The sequence below is a fragment of the Monodon monoceros genome, unplaced genomic scaffold (assembly GCF_005190385.1).
Source record: "Monodon monoceros isolate NGI ecotype Baffin Bay Population unplaced genomic scaffold, NGI_Narwhal_1 Super_Scaffold_19, whole genome shotgun sequence".
Lineage (NCBI taxonomy): Eukaryota > Metazoa > Chordata > Mammalia > Artiodactyla > Monodontidae > Monodon > Monodon monoceros.
In genome coordinates, this window is record NW_021703775.1 from 43,084,296 (window position 1) to 43,099,601 (window position 15,306).

The window sequence follows — 15,306 nt, forward strand, 5'->3', positions numbered from 1 at the left end:
AGACAAGATCAGTGCCCCTGAGGCCAGGGAGATCACGAGAGGCAGGTGGGAGGAGCCATCCACGAGGAGCGGGAGAGGAGTAGAGGCGTTTGCCCTGCCCACGCAGGGCCGGGGGAGCCTACTGAGCTCCCAGGCTGATCCCCTGCCCTCCAAGGCCCCCAATTCCCCCCCGGCCACACTGGTACTGGGGGCACAGGAGGGAGGCTGGAGAGACCAGGAGAGGCAGGCAAGAGAGGCCCTCTCAGACCCCAGAGCAGAGGAGCAGGAGAGGAGAGGAGGGCGTTTCCCCCACCCACTCGAGCCCAGGAAGCCTGCTGGGCTCCCAGGTGAGGTCCCCTGCCCTCTGAATCCAGGAGTGGGGGGGCACACCTCAGCCCCTTCTGTTCCTTGAGCCTAAGCCCCACCCACCCACAGCCCCCAGTGCCTTTTCCAGTGCTGTGGGTCCTGAGCATTGGCCCCACCCACTGCCCAAACCTCACCCTTGCTTAGGCCCCGCTCTCCACAGCCAAGGTCTCCCCTCCCCCCCCCGCCTTTTTTTCTTTTCCCTCCTCTTTTTTTACTATTTTGGTACTGATGTACCTTCTGGTTGTTGATTCATCTATATTTTTATTTTTACATTCTTTCTAACATATCTGTTAGTTTCATAGCCTAATTTTATTTTTTAATTTGTTATTGTTCTTTCTTTCTTTTTTTCTTTTTTTTTTTTTTTGCCACCTCACGTGGTCTGCAGGATCTTGGTTCACAAGCCTGGGGTCAGGTGGAAGCTCCTGCAGTGGGAGCTCCAAGTCTGAACCACTGGACTAACAGAGGAACTCAGATTCCAGGGAATATTTATCTGAGTGAGGTCTCACAGAGTTCCTCATCTCAGCACAAAGACCCAGCTCTACCCAATAGCCTACAAACTCCAGTGTTGGAAGCCGCAGGCCAAACAACCAGTAAAACAGGAACACAATCCCACTCATTAAAAAAAAAAAAAAATGAGATAGCAAAAAATATGTCACAGGTGAAGCAGCAAGGTAAAAACTTACAAGACCAAATAAATGAAGAGGAAACAGGGAACCTACCTGAAAAAGAATTCAGAGTAATTATAGTAAAGATGATCCAGAATCTCAGAAATAGAATGGAAGCACAAACTGAGAAAATACAAGAAATGTTTAACAAAGATCTAGAAGAACTAAAGAGCAAACAAACAGAGATGAACAACACAATAACTGAAATGAAAAATACACTAGAAGGAATCAATAACAGAATAACTGAGGCAAAAGAGCAAATAAATGAGCTGGAAGACAAAATGGTGGCAATAACTGCCAAGGACCAGAATAAAGAAAAAGAATGAAAAGAATTGAAGACAATCTCAGAGACTTCTGGGACAACACTAAATGTACCAACATTTGAATTACAGGGGTCCCAGAAGAATAAGAGAAAAAGAAAGGGCCTGAGAAAATATTTGAAGAGATTATAGTGGAAAACTTCCCTAACATGGGAAAGGAAATAGTCAGCCGAGTCCAGGTAGCGCAGACAGTCCCATACAGGATAAACCCTAGGAAAAACACACCAAAACACATATTAATCAACTAACATAAATTAAATTCAAAGAAAAAATATTAAAAGCATCAAGGGAAAAACAAAAAATAACATGCAAAGGGATCCCCATAAGGTTATCAGCTGATTTTTCAGTGGAAATGCTGCAGGCCAGAAGGAAATGGCAGGATATACTTATAGTGATGAAAGAGAAAAGCTACAACCAAGATTACTCTACCCAGCAAGGATCTCATTCAGATTCGATAGAGAAATCAAAAGCTTTTCAGACAAGCAAAAGCTCAGAGAATTCAGCACCACCAAACCAGCTTTACAACAAATGCTAAAGAAACTTCTCTAAGCAGGAAACACAAGAGAAGAAAAAGACCCACCAAAGCAAACCCAAAACAATTAAGAAAATGGTAATAGGAACATACATGTCGATAATAATAATCGATAATAACTTGAATGTAAATGGATTAAATGCCCCCAATCAAAAGACACAGACAGGCTGAATGGATACAAAAACAAGACCCATATATATGCTGTCTACAAGAGACCCACTTCAGACCTAGGGACACAAAAAGACAGAAACTGAGGGGATAGAAAAAGATATTCCATGCAAATGGAAATCAAAAGAAAGCTGGAGTAGCCATACTCATATCAGATAAAATAGACTTTAAAATAAAGACTGTTACAAGAGATAAGGAGGGACACTACATAATGATCAAAGGATCAATCCAAGTAGAAGATATAACAATTATAAATGTTTACGCACCCAACATAGGACCACCTCAATACACAAGGCAAATGCTAACAACCATGAAAGGAGAAATCGACAGTAACACAATAATAGTAGGGAACTTTAACACACCACTTACACCAATGGACAGATCATCCAAACAGAAAATAAATAAGGAAACACAAGCTTTAAATGACACAATAGGCCAGACAGATCTAATTGATATTTATAGAACATTCCACCCAAAAGTGGCAGAATACACTTTCTTCTCAAGTGCACATGGAATATTCTCAAGGATAGATCACATCTTGGGTCACAAATCAAGCCTTGGAAAATTTAAGAAAATTGAAATCATATCAAGCATCTTTTCTGACCACAACACTATGAGACTGGAAATCAATTACAGGAAAAAAGCTGTAAAAACCACAAATACATGGAGGCTAAACAGTGCACTACTAAATAACCAAGAGATCACTGAAGAAATCAAAGAAGAAATTAAAAAATACATAGAAACAAATGGAAAACACGGCGACCCAAAACCTATGGGACGCAGCAAAAGCAGTTCTAGGAGGGAAGTTTATAGCAATTCAATCTCACCTCAAGAAACAAGAAAAATCTCAAGCAAACAATCTAACCCTACACTAAAAACAACTAGAGAAAGAAGAACAAAGAAAACCCAAAGTCAGTAGAAGGAAAGAAATCATAAAGATTGGAGCAGAAATAAATGAAATAGAAATGAAGAAAACAATAGCAAAGATCAGTAAAACTAAAAGCTGGTTCTTTGAGAAGATAAAATTGATAAACCCTTAGCCAGACACATCAAGAAAAAAAAGGAGATGATACCAATCAAAGAAATTAGAAATGAAAAAGGAGAAATCACAACTGACACTACAGAAGTACAAAGGATTACAAGAGACTACTACAAACAACTATATGCAAATAAAATGGACAACGATGAAGAAATGGACAAATTCTTGGAAAGGTACAATTTTCCAAGACTGATCCAGGAAGAATTAGAAAATATAAGCAGACCTATCACAAGTAATGAAATTGAAACTGTAATTCAAAATCTTCCAACAAACAAAAGTCCAGGACTAGATAGCTTCAAAGGCAAATTCTATCAAACATTTGGAGAAGAGCTAACACTGATCCTTTTCAAACTCTTCCAAAAAATTGCAGAGGGAGAAACACTCCCAAATTCATTCTACAAAGACCACCATCACCCTGATACTGAAACCAGAAAAAGATATCAAAAAAAAAGAAAATTATAGGGCTTCCCTGGTGGCGCAGTGGTTGAGAGTCCGCCTGCCGATGGAGGGGACACGGGTTTGTGCCCCGGTCCGAGAAGATCCCACATGCCGTGGAGCGGCTGGGCCCGTGAGCCGTGGCCACTGAGCCTGCGCGTCCAGAGCCTGTGCTCCGCAACGGGAAAGGCCACAACAGTGAGAGGCCCGTGTACCGCAAAAAAAAAAAAAATTATAGACCAATATCACTGATGAACATAGATGCAAAAATCCTCAACAAAACACTAGCAAACAGAATCCAACAGCACATTAAAAGGATCATACACCATGATCAAGTGGGATTTATCCCAGGGATGCAAGGATTCTTCAGTATATGCAAATCAATCAATGTGATATACCACATTAACAAATTAAGGAATAAAATCCATATGATCATCTCAATAGATGCAGAAAATGCTTTTGACAAAATTCAACACCAATTTATGATAAAAACTCTCCAGATAATGGGCACAGAGGGAACCTACCTCAACATAATAAAGGCCATAAAAGACAAACCCACAGCAAGCATCATACTCAATGGTGAAAAACTGAAAGCATTTCCACTGGGATCAGGAAAAAGACAAGGATGTCCACTCTTGCCACTCTTATTCAACACAGTTTTGGAAGTACTAGCCACAGCAATCAGAGAAGAAAAAGAAATAAAAGGAATATAAATTGGAAAAGAAGAAGTAAAACTGTCACTATTTGCCGATGACATGATACTATACATAGAAAATCCTAAAGATGCCACCAGAAAACTACTAGAACTAATCAATGAATTTGCTAAGGTTGCAGGATACAAAATTAATGCACAGAAATCTCTGGCATTCCTATACACCAACAAAGAAAAATCAGAAAGAGAAATTAAGGAAACATTCCCATTAACCACTGCAACAAACAGAATAAAATACCTAGGAATAAACCTGCCTATGGAGGTGAAAGACTTGTACACAGAGAACTATAAAACACTGACAAAAGAAATCAAAGATGACACAAACAGATGGAGAAATATACCATGTTTTTGGATTGGAAGAATCAATAATGTGAAAATGACTATACTACCCAAAGCAATCTACAGATTCAATGCAATCCCTATCAAACTACCAATGGCATTCTTCACAGAATTAGAACAAAAAACCTTACAATTCGTATGGAAACACAAAAGACCCCGAATAGCCAAAGCAATCTTGAGAAAGAAAAACGGAGTTGGAGGAATCAGGCTCCCTGACTTCAAACTATACCACAAAGCTACAGTAATCAGGACAGTACGGTACTGGCACAAAAACAGAAATATAGATCAATGGTACAGGATAGAATGCCCAGCAATAAACCCACGCACATATGGGCACCTAATTTACAACAAAGGAGGCAAGAACATACGATGGAGAAAAGACAGCCTCTTCAATAAGTGGTGCTGGGAAAACTGGACAGCTACCTGTAAAAGAATGAAATTAGAACACTTCCTAACACCATACACAAAAATAAACTCCGACTGGATTAAAGACTTAAATGTAAGACCAGACACTATAAAACTTTTAGAGGAAAACAGGAAAAACACTCTTTGACATAAACCACAGCAAGATCTTTTTTGACCCACCTCCTAGAGTAACAGAAATAAAACAAAAATAAACAAATGGGACCTACTGAAACTTAAAAGCTTTTGCACAGCAAAGGAAACCATAAGCAAGACAAAAAGACAACCTTCAGAATGGGAGAAAATATTTGCAAATGAAAAAACAGACAAAGGATTAATCTCTAAAATATACAAATATCTCATGCAGCTCAATATCAAAAAAACAATCCAGTTAAAAAATGGGCGGAAGACCTAAATAGACATTTCACCAAGGAAGACATACAGATGGCCAAGAGGCACATGAAAAGATGCTCAACATCACTAATTATTAGAGAAATGCAAATCAAAACTACACTGAGGTATCACTTCACACCGGTCAGAATAGTCATCATCAAAAAAGGTAGAAACAATAAACGCTGGAAAGGGTGTGGTGAAAAGGGAACCCTCCTACACTGTTGTTGGGAATGAAAATTGATACAACCACTATGGAAAACAATATGGAGGTTCCTTAAAAAACTAAAAATAGAACTACCATATGACCCAGCAATCCCACTACTGGGCACATACCCTGAGAAAACAATAATTCAAAAAGAGACATGCACCACAATATTCACTGCAGCAGTATTTACAATAGCCAGGACATGGAACCAACCTAAACGTCCATTGACAGATGAATGGATAAGGAAGATGTGGCACATATATACAATGAAATATTACTCAGCCATAAAAAGAAACGAAATTGAGTTATTTGTAGTGAGGTGTATGGACATAGAGTCTGTCATACAGAGTGAAGTAAGTCAGAAAGAGAAAAATAAATACCGCGTGCTAACGCATGTATATGGAATCTAAAAAAAAAAAAAAAGTGGTAGTGATGAACCTAGTTGCAGGGCAGGAATAAAGGGGTAGACATAGAGAATGGACTCGATGACATGGGGTGGACGGGCAAATCTGGAGCAAAGTGAGAGTAGCATCAACATATATACACTACCGAATGTAAAATAGTTGGCTGGTGGGAAGCAGCAGCATAGTGCAGGGAGATCGGCTCAGTGCTTTGCAATGACCTAGAGGGGTGGGATGGGGAAGATGGGAGGGAGGTTCAAGAGGGAGGGGATATGGGGACATGTGTATGCATATGGCTGATTCACTTTGTTGTGCACAGAAACTAACATGGTATTGTGAAGCAATTACACTCCAATAAAGATCTACTAAAAAAAAAAAACAGACTGTACTGTAGGGTGAACATAGCTTTGAATGCATTAGGAAACAAAATAATTCACATGACTCACTGATTGTGATATTCACTTGACTGCAGTGGTCTGGAACTGAATCCGCAATATCTCTGAGGTATATTTGTATAATTATTTACTACTATATTAAGAGAGAAAATTCTATCATTTTTATTGCCTCTTCCATTGGAAAGGGCCTTAGCTGTAGCCTATATATTCTATGAGAGCACAGTCCATGACTGTCTTATTTATCATTATATTCTGAGAAACTAGCATACTCCTTCCCGCACAAAAATTTACTGATACTCTTCTGGGACACACCAGTGAACAAAAACCAAGTCCTGCTCTCTCAGATCCTACAGTCTGGTCAGGGAGATAGACAATGAACAATAAACAAATGAATATACAATTGCAGGTAGTAATAAGAAGAAAAATTAAGTAGGGTGAGAGAGTGAGGGTAAAAGAGAGAGGGACCAGTGTGGCCGCTTTAGAGAGACAAGCCAGAAAGGCCTGTCTGATGAGGCAACAGAGGCACGGAGATCTGCATGAAGGGAGGGAGCCAAACATGAACCTAGGGGAAGAGCATTCCGGGCACAGAGAACAACAAGCACAAAAGCCCTGAGTCAGGAACTTGCCTGGACGTCAGAGAAACAGCAGCAGCCAGTGTGGCTGAAGCAAAATGGCTAGGACAGAAATGAGGTCAGAGAGGTGGCTAAGGGCCAGAGCATGCAGGGCCAGGACTTGGAATTTCACTACAAGTACACTGGGCAGCTGTTAGAGAGTTGAGAGTAAAGGGAGTGATAAGACTGATAAAAAATTTTTAAAGGATCACTCTGGCTGCTGTAATGAACAGACCATAAAGGGAGCAAAAATGGAAACAGGAAGACCAGTTAGGAGACTACTAGTGAGGCCCCAGTGCGAAACACTGGCTTGGATTGAATGGGATGGGCCCACCCACAGATGTGTGCTCAGTAAGTATACGTTTAATGAATGATTGTTTTCATTTCTTGATCTTATTTTCAGGAAATTTTTATGTAATAGATTTGTCAACAGAAGTGACGGATATCAGTAACACAGAATCTGAAACACAGGAAGCACTTCTGTATCTCCACTTTGGAGAAAACCAAAGGCACGAGCAATGTCAACAATATCTTTTCTAATGCAACTTATGAGCCTTGACTGAACACTGGCCAACATGAAGTAGAAAGTAAAGATTTGGCAACATAACATTTCCTAAGTTTGATCATTAGACCAGGGATGACCAACTCTTTTAGTCCCACAGGATGCTCTAGGAGAAAAATATTCTGTTAAAATAACTTTGGGAAATGTTAAAAACACAGCAAAGACTGACTGGGTGCTTACCATATGTCAGGTCCTCTGCAAAAGCCCTCTACGTTTTATGCTGTTCAACCCTCACAAACACTCTAAGATGTAGGGTAGCAGATATGCTAGTTCTCCCTTTCTCTCTGCAGTGGACGCAGAGTCACCCAGAATCCCCTTTCATGAAGGACTTGTTGGCCCAACTGGACCATCCTTCAGTTGTCAGTCTCTTCAGGGGTGACTTCAACTCCCAAGAGTTGCCTTGCCCAAGATCACACCTATTCCCAGGCCAGTCCATACCTAACAGCTGATCAATACAAGTATATAAAGGCCATCCCAGCTCCAGAGCAACCTCTGGGGCCCCCAGAGGCTGTCATGGGACCAGCATTGTGGCTTGACTTTTCCTTCTGTCCTCCCATCCATCGCCTTTGACCCACAGAGCACCCCTTAATAAACATCACGCAAGCTAAACTTGGTCTCAGTCTGCCTTCTGGGGAAATCAACCTACAATACTCCTCTTCTTTCTCAGAAATACAACATTTAAATGTCAGCTGGGCATGTGAATAAATGCCAGGAATAAAGACAACATTTCCCAGCTTCCCTTGGAACCAGTCAAGTGTGGCCATGCAACAGAGCTCTCACCAATGGGATGGACATGGAAGTTATGTGTGCAATTTCCAGGAAATGGGAGGAGAAGGGCCCTCCCCTCTGCCCCCTTTTCTCCTTCCTGTCAGCTGGAATGCAGACATGAGGGCTGGAGTGGGAGCAGCCATCTTTTTGAGGATAGCAAAGCAACAAGACAAAAAGGAGGCTCTGTGCCAGTCATCGGTGGGGGCATTTTATACTTAATCCTGTGAGGTAGGTAATATTGCCCCACTTTACAAGCGAAGAAACTGACCAAGAGTTAGACATTGGGTCCAAAGGCAAACTGAAAATAAGCAGCAAAACTAGATTTGAATCCAGATCTGATTCCAAAGTTTATGCTCCTGTGCCAGACTGAGCCTCTGGGAAGAAATCTAGTGATAATTTTGCTTAGGAAAAGTGCAAATTATGATTATCCATTTTTTCTGCACATAATTAAGAGATATGGATGTTCAAATCCAGTACACAGACTTTAAGTTAGCTGCAAGAAAGAGGTTCCCAGTTGTAAATATTGTAGGAGATTAGAGAAGAGAGGACAGAGAGATGGCTCCTTCTACGAAGAGCTGAGAGATTAGGCAATGTAAACGGGAAGTAATTATCTAGCGATGCTTTGCGTAGAGTTACAGATGTCAGCTCGGAAATCTCCTTCTAGGCCTGCCATCTCCTTCTAAACATGAGCAATGCCTTTTCCTATCTTGCGTAAAGCAGGGTGGAAGAAAGCTCAGACCTTCAGGAGTGGCATGGGGGAGGAAGGGAGTAGTGGTCATCCCAGCTATACTGGCCAGGCTACTGGCCCAGGAGAGGGAGAACAGGCTCAGTTAGGGATTTGAGATAAGCAATGTGACGGCATGGCTGAGAACGCTGACAGAGAGAGGTGTAGGCACACAAGAAGCACCAGGGAAAGCAGTTCTGAAGCTTGTCTGAAACATCTTGCCCTCTCAGCTTTGGGCTACATACTGGGCCTCATTGCTGCGTGGTGCCTTCTGATCCTAAGGTCATTCACTATAGCTCTGGTTCCTCTGGAGAGAAAAGATTTCTCTTAGAGGAGCCAGGGCTCTGCAGCATCAGCACCTCAGGGAAGAGCCACAGCCTCTAGCTGGACAGTTAGCTCATGAAGACCATCCACATACTGACCCCTACTAAAGAGGTGCATCTGGGATCAGAGGGGCTCTCTGCTCTCTTAAGCATCTGGGCCTCATCCTGCATGAGTCAGTTACCCTCTGACATGGGAACAGCGAAACAAGCCAGTGTTGTCATGTCTTGGGCCTAAACTGTTAGTACCCAAGCCACCAAAATACTGAAAAGTGCCCGGTTCCAAGCCTCGTCCAAATGTAGCGTTTGGTTAAATTAATCCAGAATAGTACACGAGGACTCTGCCAATGTCATCACCTTCATCAATCAGCAGTCATGACTGCAACAGTTGTGTATGAAAGAGGCGGTATTTTGTGTGGGAGGGGGTCGGGGAGGGGTGTGGGGAGTGGTCTCTAAAGTAGAACAGACCTGGGTGTGAAGCCCAGCTTTGCCATTTACCAGCTGTGTAACCATCAGGAAGTCTCTTGACCTCTCCCATCTAGATTATATTGATAATCTTACCTACATTGCTGAGCTGCTGTTGAGTAGTTATCAGTGAATGTGCATAAGACATCCATTGATTGTAGGTGTTCAACAAATGTTTTTCATTCTCATGAACCAAAATGTAGCCTCAGTTCAGGAAAAATTTTATTTTGGAACAAAATTATCAAATCTCCTTAAAGGTAAACTATACAGTTAAAATAAAAATTGAATTGGTATCCATCGTATTTTACTTTTAATGAAATGTTTTGTAAGTTCCACAGTCCTGGATGACCATTCTCTGCCTGGTGAAATCCATCAAAGTCCAAATCTATTATCACCTATTTCCTTTCTTGTCCAAACTAACCAGATGGAATTAGTCCCTCTCCATCAATATTTCCACAGGACATCTCTCACATCACTAAACAAGTCACTTGAAGCTTGGTTTAATGTATAGCTGTTTCTCCTATTAGACTGGAAGCCCTTGGATGACAAGAATCATGAGCTAGTCATCCTTAATCCTAATTTCCCAGCACAGCGTCTAGCACAGAGTAGGAATTCCACAAATACCTGGCAAAATAACACTGAATTGAATAAATGCTGCGGATTCTATGGGTTTCATAAAAATTGCCCTGAGTTCCATAATCCTGATGGCAGCTGGGATCTTGGAGCACAAAGCATTTCAGAGACTATTTAGTGCCAGTACATTTCCCTGGAGAAAATATCATTTGAATGAGAGATTGTCAGTTTAGTTTGTCTAGCCCACAGGGTCCTAGTTAACAACTGAGTAAGAGAGATCCCATTTTTCATTACAAATCTGAAATTAATTCAATTTGCAGCTTTGCTTGCCTAGTCAATTTAATTCTAATCCTCATGTTGAAGAGGTAACACAAATGAAACTATCAGAGTAGAAAAATAGCCTTCAGTGTTGCTGCCCAGTGTAGAGTTATTTTATACATCAAGGAAACTATGTGGATACAACATCAGTCAACAGATTATTGGACAACTGCGAAGAACAGCCTCAACCCCAATTATGGATATGCCTATGTGTATGTTAACACACACACACACACACACACACACACGTGAGAGCTACCATTTTATAGAAGGTATTTTGGAGCAGACATTTTGAAAATGGCATTAACGGAATTCATTTTCACAGAAGGCATCTTGCATCTCGAATTACCTGCATTTGCATTTATTTATGCATTTAGCAATAGAAATGCAGCTGATAAACAGTTGGTGAAGATGAGTTGAGACAGAAAAGTTATATAAAGACTGGCTTTTGAATAACAGCAGACAGGATGTGAGATATCTACAGTTAATGTATCTGCTCCAGTATAAGTAAGAAATGGTTGCTTGTGGCACTACAGGTGACATGGTGACTCAGAGGATGACAGGGAATGAGTATGATAAGAAAGAAAGAATTGGATACCACAATACCAAAGGACACTTAATCTGGACAGTCCAGGTTAAGGGCTTCAGGGATAATCTGGTGAGAAGGTGGTGAACCCCTAACTGTAATTATAACTGCAGAAGTTTGTAGCATACCATTAAGATTAGTGGCACAGTAAATTACATAGGTTGGATGCTACGGCTCAGTTTTTCTTGACTAATTCTTTTGTCATCTCCACAAAGCACTGAGTTAATAGAACCTCCTTAGGAACAGGTAAGGGGAGTTAAGGAACCAATTTTCAAAGTGACTACTTGGGTGCTTAGATCAGTTTAACCTAGCAAACAGAATAAAATGGTCTCCTAACAAGTGGATCAGACTGCACATAAACATCATGGGGAAAGCGATGATTCAGTAACAAGAAAAAGCATGTACAAAGCTTACAAAGGCCTGCAGCAGGAAGACCATGCGGGGTGGAACGGGAAATAGAGGAGACAGACACAGAGCAATAAACAATGTTGATTTTGAAATGAAAATGGGTCACTGATGATGCTGAAGAGCTGCCGGGACACAAGTCATCCTGGTTCGCAGTGACCATTGTTCATTCATTCAACAAGAATCAAGTGCCCCACATGTGCCAGGCACTGTTCTATGTGCCAAGATAAGAAAGTAAACAAAACAGTCACGATCCCTGCTGTTAAGAAGTTTACATTCTAGTAGGTAAAGGAAGAGGGTGATGACAACAAATACCTACTTTATAAAGAAAGTACATAAAGTAATGGCATAAACAGTGATTTGGAGGGAGACTATTACTATCTAGTGAGGAAAGTCCTCTTTGAGGAGAGGAAGGTAGGCTTGAAACCTGAACAAGAAGGAATCAGTCATGCAAAGTCCAGGGCAGAAGGTGCAGCAGGTGCAAAGGCTGTGACACAGGGTGAGCTGGGTGGTGCTGAGGACCAACGAGCCAGTGCCCAGCAAATCAGAGGTGAGCAAGAGAAGAGGCTAAACAGAAAGCTAGAGGTGATGCAAGGAGTTTGGATTTGTTTTCTGTCTGCAATATGATGCCACAAGCAGATTTTGAGGAGGAAAGTAACTTAAAAACTCTAGCCATGATGTAGAAAATGGGCTGCAGGAAGGCAGAAGAGGACACAGGGAGACTTGTTAGAAGGTTACTGGCAAACTTTAGGCCGTCAATGATGGTGGTTTTCACCAGAGGGGTAGCAGCAGAGTGAACAGAATATTAAAGATGAAGTTGACAGGACTTGCTGGGAAGAAGGGAAGGGTGGCATTGTAAGGAATCAAAGATGATGGCCGGGTCTTGGGCCTGAGCAAGTGGATGAATGGTGGTGCCATGTACTGAAACGGAAAGACTGGGAGAGGATTAGGTAGGATGGGGGTGGGAGGAGATCAAAGGTTCTGTTTTGACCGTGTCCAGTTTATATCCTCAGATGAAGATGTCAAGTGGGCACTTAGATACATGAGTCTTGAGTTCAGTGGAAGGATCAGGATTGAAGATACCAACATGGGCGTCAACGTGAAGACGATAATCACAGGTACGAAACTGAGACTGTGGATAGGGGAGAGTCCAGGGGCATCTCGATGCTGAGAGGTTGAGCAAGAAGTCTCCAGCCAAAGATACTAAGAAGGCGACACTGGAAAGGGGAGAGAAGCCAGAAGAGTGTGGGGGTCACATAAATAAGGGGAAGAACACATTCTAAGAAGGAAGGAATGATCAACTGTATCAAATAAGAACAGAGATGTGACTACCCTGGATTTGTGAACATGGAGGTTACTAATGATGTTAATAAGGGCAGGTCTGGTGGAGTGGTGGCAGGAGAAGCCCAGCTGGAGCCAACTGAGAAGAGAACAGGAAGTGAGAAGTGGAAAAGAGGGATGCTAGACTATCCTTACATTAAGAATCAAGAAATTTAACAATCTGAGGTCTGAGTGCTAACAGGTTCCCCTAAGAATTACTGAAGATTCCCTATAAGAAAAACCAAAGAGCATGAAAGGAATCAGTCATCAACTCATTTAGTGAGTACCCAGGTACAGTAGAGCTCACAGCCCTGTCACCCAACAGGAACCAGAAACCATGGAACAAGTGGTCCCCTGTCATCTAAAGATGACAACCTTTAGAGTGACATATGTCTGGACAGTCCCAGTTTATATCTGTTGTCCCAGAGTAATTATTAAGGACTCTCAAAGTGTCCTGGTTTGGATAATAAATTCTATCTTTTCTCTATTTATAGTTCACTGTCTTCTTACCCAACACTGGACAAGCCCTATCACTTAAATGAAGTTAAGATCACTATTTAAGGGGCTTCCCTGGTGGCACAGTGGTTGGGAATCTGCCTGCCAATGCAGGGGATACGGGTTCGAGCCCTGGTCTGGGAAGATCCCACATGCCGCGGAGCAACTGGGCCCGTGAGCCACAACTACTGAGCCTGCGCGTCTGGAGCCTGTGCTCCGCAACAAGAGAGGCCGTGACAGTGAGAGGCCCGCGCACCGCAATGAAGAGTGGCCCCCACTTGCCTCAACTAGAGAAAGCCCTCACATAGAAACGAAGACCCAACACAGCCAAATATAAATTAATTAATTAATTAATTTTTTAAAAAAAAGATCACTAAGTTAGAAAACTGCCCAAGACTGGTTCCAGGCAAGAATCTAAGGGCAAATATCTGATTATGTTGGTAGATTATCAATTTACTGGGGAATTATTAAAGGTTCCATCATACTGTTTCATAGAATGCAAAATTATATTGTCAGGCACTGAATCCTAAATTACAATAACATAATGTAGCAGTTAATATTAAATCATAGTATACAAAAAATGGTGGTGTGCTTAGAAAAAGACCTAGGAAGACCCACATAAAACTGTTTATAGCGGTTACTCATAGGGAGTGAGAGTTCGGGTGGATGGGGGTAAGAGCTCTTACCTTTTATTTTATACTACTTCAGTAGTTTTCAATGTTTTATTTTTACAGTGAACATACACTACTTTTGTAATTCAAATGTTTAAAGTTTATTTAAACGGATACTTAACCATTTCTCAAAAATAAGAATCCAGGATAGATCAGATGCACAGTAACAAAATCTGTATTTCCAGATCTGGTCCCATAGTACCCGATGCTGTTGCCTCTGACACATAAATTGAAGTGAATCCAGATGTCCTCTGCAGCATCCTCTATGGCAATACTCAAGCCTTGAATTACGGTGAAGTCTCCTGACATCACTACTAATTCATCAAAGCCTCCTGACAACCCTCCAGGTACACACTGTAGCCGGATTGGCTCATATAAATCTTTGCCAGTTTATTTACAAAGTCCTGTCAGATTCTGGTGTTTCAACCAGCTTATGTGTACATTGTATTTTGATTAATTAAAATAAGTCACTTACCACCTTGGCTAGTGTGGTTCTTAGCTGCCCAGCTTTCAGCTATAGGCTAAGACCCACACAGCCAAAATCTTATGCAAAGAGTCTCTGCAGCTCTCACAGCCACAGGAGCCTGTCCCAACTCACCTCTGTGATGCAGAAGCAAGAAATTCCAGGGCAGCTATGTGAGCCCTATTTACAACAGAAACCATCCCATATTTTTCCAAGTCATGCTAAAAGTCTAAGTTATCATTATCCATATGTGTTGGCATTATGTAGATATAATTATGTATATTATCTCAATCGGAATCAATAAGTCATATATTTTGATTTAAAATTTTTATGTGATTTTCATCGATATAGAAGCCAAAATCCCATTAATTTGCTGAAAAAAGATAATTTTAAGTAGAATCAAAAATACACAAATATATATTGAACTAGAAAAGTTTTAGAGATGCAAAAATCCTTAAAGATGATCTAACCTATCTTTTTTATAGATGAAAAAACAGATTCAGAGGAGATAATGGCTTGTCCAAGATCACACACAATGTCAATAGCAGACCTTGGACTAGAATCTGGTCTCCTGACTCAGCATCTCCGCCATGTTGCTTACCACGAACAAAGTGAATTCTCATGGACACTCCATAAAGAGACATTTATGCATGTTGACTACACAATTATAAAAT